The sequence below is a fragment of the Hyaena hyaena genome, unplaced genomic scaffold, assembly GCF_003009895.1.
Source record: "Hyaena hyaena isolate Hyena2069 unplaced genomic scaffold, ASM300989v1 scaffold_11, whole genome shotgun sequence".
Taxonomy (NCBI): Eukaryota; Metazoa; Chordata; class Mammalia; order Carnivora; family Hyaenidae; genus Hyaena; species Hyaena hyaena.
This window is the reverse complement of record NW_024080643.1, coordinates 2,498,088-2,511,399: the sequence shown is the minus strand read 5'-3', so window position 1 is coordinate 2,511,399 and position 13,312 is coordinate 2,498,088. Positions and strand designations below refer to the sequence as shown.

General features: G+C 46.6%; 1 pseudogene; it reads right to left on the bottom strand.

Moving 5' to 3' along the window:
* Positions 1-255: 255 nt before the first annotated feature.
* Positions 256-360, bottom strand: LOC120247729 (annotated as a pseudogene).
* Positions 361-13,312: the final 12,952 nt, after the last annotated feature.

Sequence of the window (13,312 nt, the reverse complement as noted above, 5' to 3'; positions counted from 1 at the left end):
ATGTTTTATTTATTTCTGAGAGAGGAAGAGAGAGTCAACGTGAGCGGGGGGGAGGGGGTCAGAGAGAGAGGGAGACACAGAATGTGAAGCAGGCTCCAGGCTCTGAATTGTCAGCATAGAGCCCGACACGGGGCTCGAACCCACGAACCAGGAGATCATGACCTGAGCTGAAGTCAGATGCTCAACCGACTGAGCCACCCAGGCGCCCCCGGGAATATTTTTTTTTTTAAACAAAACAGAAACCACTAAGACTGTGTCCTCTCCCTCTTACTCCCCCACAGGAAGAGGAGAACAGTCATCAACGGCAAAAGGTAACTGCGGAAACGACACCAAGAGCCAGCTTCACGCTCAGGACAGAACCTGCCCATTTGGAAGGGGCATAAAGTCAAGGACCATAAGAAAGAAAACAAGGTTGAGGTCAACCAATCAAGGCAGACATGGCACCTGGAAGATGACACAAACACATCTTTATGTTTTTCCTTCAGTCCGTGTAGAATTGTTCTCAGCGGGATGTTTGGCCATCCTTCCTTCCTTTGGACCCTCAATCTCTGATCTCCGCCACACAACCTCCCCTGATCCTTCCCACTTCTCTACCCGTTCCAATTCTGGCAACTCAAAACTGGTCTTGTCTCCATTCTAGATCTGCTAAAATTGACCCGTTCTCAGAACATAACTTTGATACGGTACGCTAAAATGACTATGACCTTAATAGTAAGGACAGAAAGGGGGAAAAGAAGTGAAAAGAACACTCCAACTCCACCCTTCCACAAAGGGAATTTACACTGTCTGTGCTCTGCATTTCTGTCTTTTTTTCATAACTATTTTTTTTATTTTATAAAATATTTCAGCACAGATCAAAGTAGTAAAGATTACCTGCAAGGTTTTCAACACCTAAAGGATTAATATCTATAATAGGTAAAGGAGAAAATAATTATCAGTAAAAACACACTAAAATATTCAATCATTATAGTAATCAAAGGAATCCAAAATCTACATAAATACCATTACAGGTCAATGGAGAGAGCAAATAGGCATGCATACAGAGCTGGGAGAAGGGTACACTGCTAGAGGCTTTCTAGAGAGGAATATAGATCAAATGCCCTACAGCGTAAGTATCTTTTTATCTAGAAACTCCATTTCTGTGAATGATATTCTTAAGAAAAATAATGCCATTATAAGCTCGAAGAGTTAGAGCCAAGATGGTTCACTGCCACTGTGTTTGGAATAACAAACATACTGTCAATGTACTATCTACATGCCACCCAATAGGGTAAATTAGTTAAATCCTTTATGGCATATTATATAATAAAATATTTTTCAGATATTCAATGCTGTGAAAGTATATTCATTTATATAGAATGAGGTTTTAAAAAAAGGAAGATTGTGTGTGTGTGTGTGTAAGAGAGAGAGAGAGAGGGAGAGAGAGAAAGAGACAGTGTGTATGAATGCAGAAAGGCTGGAAGAATACAAATAAAATTTTTAACAGTGGTTTCCTCTGAGTCTAAAACCAGGGAATGGGGGTGGCAGTCAGTTAACTGTATTATCCGGACTTCTCTATTTCTTTACCTGTATTACCTGAATTTCTCTATTAACAATGAATTTATGAATCTATTATTAAAACTATGAAGGGGCACCTGGGTGGCTCAGTGGGTTAAGCAGCCAACTCTTGATTTGGGCTCAGGTCATGATCTCACAGTTCGTGAGTTCGAGACCTGCATCCATCTCTGTGCTCACAGTGCGGAGCTTGCTTTGGATCCTCTGTCTCCCCAGGCGCCCCGAGCATGATCCTATTTCTGTTTGAAAATATTTTGAAGAAAAAATGTATGAATAATGCGTGTGTTTTTAAAAATGTATATATTCTGGGGCGCCTGGGTGGCTTAGTCGGTTAAGCGTCCGACTTTCGCTTAGGTCATGATCTCGTGGTTCGCGGGTTCGAGCCCCGCATCGGGCTCTGTGCTGACTGCCAGCTCAGAGCCTGGAGCCTGTTTCAGTCTGTGACTCCCTCTCTCCCTGACCCTCCCCTGCTCACGCTGTCTCTCTCTCTCTCTCCTAGAAATAAATAAAAAAACGTTTAAAAATATGTATATATTCTAATCTCTTAGTCATAGAATAATATTTTCTATTCTATTTATTACTCCCAGCAATTTAAAAATATTTTTGAAGCCATCTCCCATGTGACGCACCAAGTACATATGTATTCTAGCATGTATCACATTTTTTTCCCCTTTAAGCTGTGCTTCACACCCAGCACAGAGCCCGATGCGGGGCTCCAACTCATGAACCAGGAGATCATGACCTGAGCCAAAGTCAGATGCTTAACGGACTGAGCCACACAGATGCCCGTCCCATCACAACCTTAAATTGCCTTCTGGTTGTGTAGGATGAAGTTTTACACTGTGGGCATGTTGCCAGGGACGGAGAGATGGGTGCTCTCCTCTCAGTGGCTGGGGGGGTGGGGGGGCTCAGGTGACCCATGTGGCTGGGCCCTGAGCTCTGCAGCCCTACATGACACTTATTATTGTTGGACATTTGCTCTACGTCACTCACTGCCTAAGAACCTTACAAGCATCAACTCATTTTATGAGTCAACAATGATTACTTGAGTCAGGCCAGGAACGGGCACTCAATCCTCATGATGAACCGGTGAGATAAAAATGAATACTCCCATTTTACCTCTGATGAAGCGACGGAGGTGTAGGGGTGAACTGGTTTGCACAATGTCCCACAGCCAGCAGGTGGCAGAGCTGGGATTCAAACAACTTTTCTCTACAGCTAGTGCTTGTAGCCACTTATGCTCGCACAGAATCCTCGACACAGTGCGGATACAAGTGACAAGTGGATGTTCACGGACTGGGGAAGGTTCCATAGGCCTGTCCAAAAGGAAGCTGCTAAGGCTGAGCCTAGAGCAGGGAGGGGAAATCACCAGGAGGTCCTGATCCCACTTGGATGTGGCAAAGAGCTTTCCAAAACAAATCAGAGAACACACACTGGGCCCATGAGATTAACATCGGCTCTCCCTACATTTGCCGACATCACCCTCTCTCCAAACCTCTCCTACCAGCCTTGGTGCCATGCTGCTGAGAGTGTCAGACCCTTGCAGGCCACAGGCTCACCTACAGGTATGGTCCACCTCTTCCAGTCCCTGAACCAACCCAACCCAGTCCCCAAGTCCCCGGGGCACCTGGCATTGGCTTTGTGGCTCTCTCTGTAACTGGGGCACCCTGGGGACAGACAGAAGAGACAAGACCCTGGAGTCCGCCTTCTTCTCTCATCACCTGCTTCAGCCTGCTCAGGCTCCAGGACTACGTTTCTGCCTTGCTTTCCTGGGTGAGTCACGTGGCTCTGTTGTACTGGAGGCCTGACCCATCTTTTGGCCTGGCCACCAGCCCCACCAATCAGGTGGCTCTTGTCAGGGGCTAAGGCCTGTCGGTGTGTCCACTGTTGGTGGGCATCTCACTCCCAGTGAGATGGATGGACCTCCTGGAATCATTACACCCCACCCCCACCCCCAGCCTAGTCTCCACCTGCCTCTCTTTCCAACGCACTTGGAAATAAGGACTGAGACTGCTCTGTAGAAGTAAACTGTGCAAACACAAAGTGGAAGCAGACAGGGGCCTGGAAACTAAATGGATCCCAGGCCAGCCGGATCCCATTCTAACCTGACTGGATGTGAACCTTAGCTAAAAAAAGGAAAATGACAATGAAAAGACAGATGGGTTGATAGCAGAAGGTTAGAAAAAGAAAAGTCCCTAGACCAGTGTTGGCAGTGCCCATCCGATCTTCGGAAATAGGGTAGTTTGACAAACAACTTGACCCACTCTCACTCCCCTGGCTGAGCTATCTTCTAGGGAAAAGAGTGTATCTGTCCTAATACTGTTGAATTCATGTAAGCAACTCCCTTTGTTACAATTCCAAGCTCACTAAATAGCCTTCAGATATTAATATTGGTGATTCTGACAATTCTGCTTTTTGCATAGTTCATCTAATATGAACCCTTGTCTTGGCCTGGTCAACTGGAACACTGGGTTTTCACTGTAAACCTGTAAGCGGGAATTCCACCCTCATGCCTGAGCATGTTGTGAGCTTTGGGAATGTGAGTCGGAACTCCCCAGTGTCATTAACTCTGAAGGAGAATAATAAGTCCTGCAAGGTGGAGGACCAGGTCACTACGAGGCTTGCCCTGGGTGACAATCACCTTGTGGGAGTTGGTCAGCTTTCCCATCTTGACCTTGTACCACTTGCACTCACCAGCCTGGAGCGCTTTGGAAACCACTAGCAATTGGATGAAGTCCAAGTTCTCCAGATTCCTTGGCCATAGTGACTTGGATTTGCCTGGGATCTGAAGAAACTTGAGCTTGATGCACGAGCCATCAACCAGGGCCAGGTGTGTCAGCGCAACCCCGATGCAGTGCTCTGGGCACTGGTGCACCCATGGGGGGCCCCCCACCAGGGCCCAGCCCTCACAGTCATCTCAGGCTTCCTCCTCAGGGGTCCTGCATTTGGAACAGTCCCTTATGGAACAGATAATAACAATAGTACCATATATTGGTCCAGAGATTCTGTTTACTAAGCATCTTTCACATCCTTTCACTTGTGCTTTGCACCTCTTTCATGTGGAAAAGCAAGTATTTTTTTAATTTTTTTAATGTTTTATTTATTTCTAGGAGAGAGAGAGACAGCGTGAGCAGGGGAGGGTCAGAAAGAGAGGGAGTCACAGACTCTGAAACAGGCTCCAGGCTCTGAGTTGTCAGCACAGAGCCCAACACGGGGCTTGAACTCACGAACCGTGAGATCATGACCTAAGCGAAAGTCGGACACTTAACCGACTAAGCCACCCAGGCGCCCCGAAAAGCAAGTATTTTTTACTTTGCTTTGCAGTTGAGAACACTCAGGCTTAGGGAAGGCAAATGACTTGCTCAAGGTCACACTGCTCATAATGCTGGACCTGACCCAGACCCAAAGAACTGCAAGTCCCAAGCTTCTTCTCACACAGAACTGCTGCTAAATGAGATGGGCTCTTTAAAGTGTGTCCAGGCATCAGTAGGTCAGCCTCGAGGCGTGGCCACCTCTCAGAACAGACTAGGGATGCATATGGCCTCTAACGAAGCAACAAGAACCCAGTTCTGCAAAGGGCTCCCTTTTGTGGCTGATGCAGGAGATTTGCAATTCACTTCTTGCCTACATTCATGGGCATTTGTGTAAACAGACCATCTCCAAGACTTCCTTGGACAGAATTTTGTATTCAAGAAGAGTTTCCTTGGTCTCTCTTTACCTTGAGCGCCTGGGGCACCCATATGACACCAAGACCCAATTAGAACAATGCTTCCAACAAGCGTGGTGATGATCACTGATTCCACCCAACCCAAGGAGAGAACAGAGGAAGATGACCACACACATACCAAAGCAGCTCTCTCATCATCCAGAACATGGTTCCCACAAATATGCAAGTGCCTTTACTGTGCCAACCCCTTACTCTCTCCCTGAGACCTGCAGTCTCTCCGACTTCTTCTAAATACCCCCCCTCCCCCACCCGTAGCACCCCCAGCCCTGCCAAGACAAGATACCATGCCCTGGATGTCCTTGCAGGATGGGACAGGCCTTGAGCAATTTTCTCTGGTGATGTGCAATCAACAAAGAGCTTTCACAGACCTGACTTTGTGAGCATCAGCAGAGCCTAGAGGAGGTGGCTACGATTAGACTCACTTGCAGAGAAGACTGAGGCTGGCATATACTAAGAAGCAGGGATAGAAGTCTGGATTCTGGAGATGAGCAGAAAGGGCAGAGAGTCAGACTCTTGGGAAAGGGAAGGGCAGGGTAGGGCAGAGCAGAGCATTCCTATTTACGGAGTGCCTGCAAACAAGCGCATAATGGTTGCACTCTGGTCCCTTTAGTACCTCTCAGCCACCATTCATTAACTAAAAGGAGAAAGGGCAGCAAGTTTGCTGGACACAGCAAGGGAGTCTGTGAGAGAAAGAGACCTGGACAGCCCCAAGTGCTCAGTGGGTGGCAGCCATCAGTGGGTTCTCTTCCAGGCCATTTTCCTGTATTATTCCATGTGCTCCTCCAAACAGCCCTGTCCGGTGAGCTATGATGTCCATCTCGGAGATAAGGAAGCCAAGGCTCAGAGAAGGTGCTCAAAGCCAAGCCTAAGTGGCTGGGAAAACACAATTCCACCTGTCCTGAGACTCTGGGATCTTCCCTGTGCCCTAGGACAGGGTGAGAGGGCACTGCCAACCTCCTGCCTGCCTGTGCTGGCTCCCACCAGCCGCTGCAGGGGCTTGAGCCCAGAGAGCCTCAGACAGGACTGGGGGAGGGGAGGTCTGCTACTGCAGTGCTGGAGGCTGTCTGCACAGGAAACCAAGAAACACACAACGTGGCTAAATTAGCCACACTTATTATGAGAAATTTTGCCTTTTTTTTTTGAGAGAGAGAGAGAGAGCAAAAAAAGGGGGCGGGAAGGGCAGAGGGAGAGAAGAAATCTTTAAGCAGGTGCACAGAGTTAGACACAGGGGTTGATCACCCAACTGCAAGATCATGACCGGAGCTGAAATCAAGAGTTGGATGCTTAACCCACTGAGCCACCCAGGCGCCCCAGATATTTTGCTTTCTAATGATGCTATGAAGTGCATTTCCCAAAAAAGAAGCACACACACCCCTTCCTCTCTTTTTCATATGCTCACAAACACTCACATTTGGCCAGTGTTCTATTTGCAGGAATTTCCTTTTGCCTGATCTATTAAAATTCTGCCCCAATTGGTTCTTCTTCCCACTCTAGCCAGATATCTTTTCTAGAGCACAAGACTGACCATGCCATTCCCTTTTTGAAATCCTTCAATGGCACCTCTTCGCTCTCAGGACAACATTGACTCCCCTTCCTGCCCAACAGGCCGTTCATATAGACATGCACTGTCAGGTACAAGCACTTCCAGCTACGTGTGGCTCTGAGTCACTTCTGATGCAGGTGAGAGCAAAATACCCACCAGATTTTTTATGACTTAGAAAGACAATATAACATGTCTTGTTAATAATTTTATACTGATTACATGTTAAAATGACAATATTTGGATTTGAAGATATGTATTATTAAAATGAATTTCACTCGTCTTTTTCTTAAATATGGCTACTATGAAATATAAAATTACATATGTGGTCCGCATAATATTTCAATTGGGCAGCACTTATCTAACCTATTTATCTCTCTGGCCTCGTCTTTCCCCCCAGCCTCACCCCTGTCCTAGAGAACTCCCTGCATCTCCCCCAGAGTCCAGGCTGTTTCTGCTCTGAGCTTTCACTCACGTGCTCTTTCTGCCCGAGACACCTTGCCCCACAGTCCACCTTCTCACTGCTCAAACCTCAGCTCAAGAATCACCCACCCTGACAAGCTCCCCATGTCCCCCCTTTCTTTCTTATACATATGCAGGTCTCCATGGTGGCACGGATGGTGTCTTAGACATGTCTATGTCAGCTTCTAGCACGGTGCCAGTTAATGGGTGTTGGACTGACTATTAAATGGGTGAATGACTGACCACAACACAAGGGTGTGTGGCTCTCAGTCTCTACCCTGGCTGCCATCTTGGTTCCCCAATCTGTCCAGTTCCCTCTCTTCCCAATGAGTCCCAAGGACCTACACCAGCATCCTTTGGGAGAGGCAGCTGCATCTTTATGGTTCCTGGGGCCAAAGGGAATCTCTCCCATTACCCCCTCTCCAAGTCACTACAGTGTCGGATGATCTACACATAGGTGATTTAGCCTAGAGGTGAGAGACCCCTCCCCCAAGGGCAGCATCATGCTTTCAACGTCAAGTTCCCTCTTTGGAGCAAGGGCTCAGCTGAAGCCAGGGCTGTGCTGCAAGACATGGAAGTGACAGCATTCAGGATTATATTTCCACCTACCCAAGATGAGCTCCCAGTTGCCTTGGGGGTACCCCCCCAAAAGGGAAGCAGCTTTATGTCCCTTTTTCATTCCAGAGCTTTACCAAATCCCTGATGGCTTGATTCTGAATGTCCTCCGACTGTGTGGCCCCCACCAACATGGTGTGCTCAGTCGTGCGGGCCTGTGCTTGCCCAACATGCCGTCAACAGTAGCTCCCAATTCTGCCTGTCACAGAAACAGCACGGGGTTCGACAGCCAACTGTGACTGTGGAGAAGACTCGGCCCCCAGCAGGCACAGCAGGAGGGTCTCATTCATGGCAGCTCATACCCTCAGACTGGACCTCCATCCATCACTGCCTCCTGCCATGACAGAGCCCGAAACCTGAGCTCCAAGCCTGGCATTTCCCGGAGTCACATGGATGGCGATCAGCAGGTCCCTTTGTCCTTGGGCCTCTCTGTAGGAAATGTGCCTCATTCTAACATTCCTTCCCAAACAGCAGTCTAGACTAGGGGGAAAATCTTTAAGTCTCCATTGATTGTGCCTAATGGAGGGAGGTTAATTTGTGGTCTTTGCCCTTAGCTATTACTAAAGACAATAGAAAAGGTTCATTTTCATATTTCTGATGGGTGGCAAAACAAAAACAACTTCAGCTTTTTCTCTCTTTCAAAGAACTGTGACTGTTGGGTCTTAGGAAATTAATGACCTTAAGGTCCATTAAAATAGGTGAGACTAATTGGTGCTCAGTTCATAAAGACTATTTAGTTCACAATAAAAAAAAAAAGAGCCCAAAACACTTGATTTAAAAAAAGAAAGAAAAATGTATCTCAAGGTGAAAAAGAAGACTGTTCTGAAAAGCCCTTGAGAGTTAGATTAAAAGTGGAAAAAAGGTAAATCATCCTTCAGAACACGTTTTCTTTAAAAATGCAGACTCACCATTCTGAAAAAGGTTTTGTCCTAACTACTGTTTAATTCCTTAGCTAAGAGGTTGATTAAAGGAAACACCAGCCAACCGAAATGAATGAAAGATGTTCGCATACTCCTGGGTTCTGATGAGTTGAAAAGGGAACATCAGGGTGTCCAAGAGCCCTGTGTTGATGGTGCCTTTGGAGAATAAAGGAAGAAGGACACGGTGGGACAGAAGAAGTCATTCTGCAGAGAGGAGGTGGGGGCCTCTGTGGACACAGGACGCAGGGATGCCCGGAAACCTTGGGAGGCACTGGACATCCCTGGTCTCTGGGACGGGGCAAGGAGACAAGCTATTACAATCATATATGAAAAGAAAATGTGAGCCTGGTAGGGTGCAGGGTGTCAGGACCCTGAGGTGGCAAATCTTGAGTCAACCTCACTTCAAAACCTACCCTGCGATCCCTTGGGTCGCCTGGGTGGATCAGTTGGTTGGGCATCTGACTTTGGCTCAGGTCATGACCTCACAGTTCGTGAGTTTGAGCTCCTCGCTGGGCTCTGTGCTGACAGCTCAGAGCCTGGAACCTGCTTTGGATTCTGTGTCTCCTTTTCTCTCTGCCCCTTCCCTGCTCATGCTCTGTCTCTGTCTCCCTCAAAAATAGATAAAACATTAAAAAAATTTTTTTAACCTACCTTATAATCCTCATTGTTCTTCTCTGGACTGAATGTTTGTGTCCTACTCCCAAATTCATATGTTGGAACCCTAAGCTCTAAGATGATGGTAATAGAAGGTGGAGCTTGGGAAGGTAATTAAGTCATGAGGGTAGACCTCTCATGGTCAGATTAATGCCCTTATAAAAAAAGACAGGAGAGAGCTTTCTCTCTCTCTCTCTCTCTCTCTCTCCCTTCTCAAGGGAGTGACACATCATGTGAGGACATTAGAAGATGTCCAGAAAGGTGCACTCAACCAAGAACCCAACGGGATGCTGACACTCTGATCTTGGACTTGTAGCCTCCAGAACTGTGAGGAAATAAATCAGTGTTGTTTAAGCCCCCCAACCCCTGCCACCAAGTCTATGGTGTTTGTTATATTTTGTTGTTATATGTCTCTGATAGAGACATCCTTGGTCACAGTTTCCATTTCAGAAGTGCCCCTTCATTCTCTTTTGTGTGGTCATTGCAGTTGGCACTTGTAGACACCACTGGTTGGCTGACCTGATCCCCGCCCGCTTCCCCTTGCCCCTGGCTCCCTTCCAGTAAGGGTGACATGTAGCAGAAATTGATAGGGCTGGAGCTCCCGGGAAGTTTTGGTTCCTGATGAAAAGGCAGTGGCCCGTCCTTTGTCCGTCTATCTTCTACTGTTCCCTGCCTGGAACATAGGAGGTTTGGAACATAGCAGCCTTCTGTCTGCCATGGGACAAACACAACAACAAAGACAAAATGAAGACAAAAGACAATAGACTAGGGATGCCAGAGAGGAAAGATAAGAAAAGCCTGGGTCTCCTAAGAGACCTATGTTGCTACATAGCTAGTTTTTTTTCTTTTGTTGTTATTGTTGCTTATTTGTTTTTTTAGGAATAAATATCATGTCCTATATGTTTAAAAACTGTTAGTCAAGCTACCTGTCATTTGCAGCTAGAAGTATTCCTAACAGATACAGTGCACCCTCTAGAGCACTGGAGAACATTCTTTAATTTATCAAATTCTTTTGATTCTTTCAGGGATGAAAGCCAAAAGCCTACAGACTTTTGCCACACTACAGTCTATTCGGCCTGTCTCGCGATGGGGTGGGGCTGGCAGGGACCACCAATCATGCTTTGGTGCCCAGGGATACATTCCAGAAAATAGAGTCTTAGGACCTTTCAGAGTGCCTCCTCTGTTTTACCTTAAGATTCATGAGATCATTGGGGCACCTGGGTGGCTCAGTCAGTTAAGCGTCCGACTTCGGCTCAGGTCATGATCTCATGCTTCATGGGTTTGAGCCCCGCATCAGGCTCTATGCTGACAGCTAGCTAAGAGCCTGGAGCCTGTCTTCAGAGTCTGTATCTCCCTCTCTCTCTGACCCTCCCCTGCTCACACTGTCTCTCTCTCAAAAATAAATAAAAAACATTAAAAATTTTTAAAAATTAAAAAAAAAAAGATTCATGAGACCATTTATCGTGCCTGAGTCTCCGAGAATGGTGATGATGAAGTCCACCACAGGTGCACTATACAGAGCCCCCAAAGCCAGACTTCTCTTATCTTCCAGAGTCTGGAGACTGATGGAGAAACATGTGTCTCCCAGGGAGACCTGTACCTGATGGTAACTTCTGCATCGTCACCCCGTTGGTGGAGGTAGAAACTGTTCAGCTGGGAAACAGACAGGACTCACTGTCTCAGACACACACTCCTGTAAGGTCTTGCCTGAGCAGGCAAAGGGCGATTCCAAGTGGAATCCAGGAGGCTGCATGGGACAGGGTTTCACAGGCAGGAGAAAGGGATGATGGATGGGGCCTATGGTGGATAATGCGATCTGGCAAACCCAACCCTGCCTTGGTATCTGGGTAAAGGAGACTGGATGGGGGCCTGAATACAGGATCTTCTCCACCATCTGGAAACCACATTAATTGGTCTTAATGGCCACGTTCATGCCTTTCCCATTGGAAAATTCAGACCCTGTGCAAATCTCAGTAAGTCCAAATCTGAGCCTATTCTCTGAGAACTGGTTTCTGAGAGATAATTTTTAAACTATTCCAGGCTGGGGAGAAGAAGGCTAGCATTTAGTCTCTAATGCTGTTTACAGAATCTCATGCGAAGTGATTTGGTAGCCGGTCTCTCACTTTCTACTTTAAAAAAGAATAAGTCACCCTCCCCCACACACTGCCCCCTGCAAACCGCCATTAAACTACAGCCCATTTCAATCTATGCATTGATGATGGGGACGAATACATTTTCTGCCACATCGATGTAGTTAAATTTCTAGCCCTTATTTTTAACCCAGCACCATTTCAGAATCAATTTCTGTGGAGAGAGAATACCTGGACATTTAAATCCATCAAAAAGGAGTAAATGAGCATTTCAGATACATCTATCAAGAAGAAATGCCCCTTCTCCCCATCATTGTGGGGCTTTGTCAGTCGCCTGTCAGATGAATGTCCGTGTAAGTGTTTATTAATCACTCTTGCGCTCACTGATGGGCCTGAACACTTTGCTCCTCTATGTCTCTGACATGTACAAAGTATGCGGTAGGTTTCTTCTGTCTCTTGAGCACAGTTGCTTACTTTGTTAAAGTTAATTTCCACTCATTTCTGGCTTTGATGGGAAGATTCCTTTATCAATTCAATTCATGTGTGTTGTCTGCAATCAAAGCAATATTGTCTGCTAATGTGAGCTACATTCCATGCTCCCTCTCCATTTTATGCTAACGCCTTCCTTCTGCTGGTCTTGCACTGGAGAATTTGGGGAAGAGACTGCCTTCCTGGCCTTCAGAGACAGGCTGCAGTAATGGCGGAAGTGACGGCCATTTTCCCCTACTAGAAATGCTTGGCTTAGAGCAATGACGAGCTGCTCTCCTTCCCAGGAATCACCTGGGTTAAAAGAGAAGTCAGTGGAAAAGAGAAGGTAATGGGAGACATGTAGTGGCACTTTGGTATTCTGCCATGATCTGTAGGATCAAGTCTTATTCTGAAATGCACCAGCCTTTACCAGAGACCTTTACACTATCCCTCTATCCCTCTATGAGACTCATGATCTCCCCAACACACACTTTTGTGCATCGTCTCATGCTGTCCTTCCCAGTTTCTCTCTCTTCCCCATCTCATCCACCCATGTGCACCCCGTTAATCTAAGTCCTACTCTTCCTGAAAGACCACATCAAGCCTCTCCTCCCTCTCCCTGCCCCAGGGTAGCGAGAGCTCTTCTCTGAATGCTTCCAGAAGTAAAACTTTCAAGAAGACGGCACTGGCACTTACCACCTCCTGCTACACCATGATAGCAGCACTGAGGAGCAAAAGGAGCCAGGCTGTAGAGTCAGGCAGACCCAAGTCTCAATTTGACTCAGATACTTCAAGTTGTATGGTCTGGCACATCTCTGAATCCCTGTGGAAGTTTCTCCTATCTGTCTCATAGGACTGTTGTGAGGATCCACAATAACTTACATAACCCACCCATCACAGTTCCCAGATGATGTGGAAGCCCAGGAAGTGGTAGCTATTGTTATAAATCTCAACTAAATGACAAGCTCCTAGAGGCAAGTGTGGTCCACATGGTGCATTTCTGCATACAGAGTATGGAAAGGTAAACCCACATGATTCAGACTCCCTTGCAGCCAAGGTTCAAGTTATCTATAAAGTTCCAGAAATTAAATGTATTTCTTCAACATCTGGAAGACAGAAGCAAGGGGAGACTTGTCAAGAACTATGAAGGGTCTGAGGCTTTACTCTAGCAAGCTAACAAGTTAGTCTACCACAATATCATAGATGCTGGCAAAAGACAGGAAACTCTTAGGTCTGAGACAAAGGACTTATTACTGACAGCATAGCAGTAGTCGGAGTATCA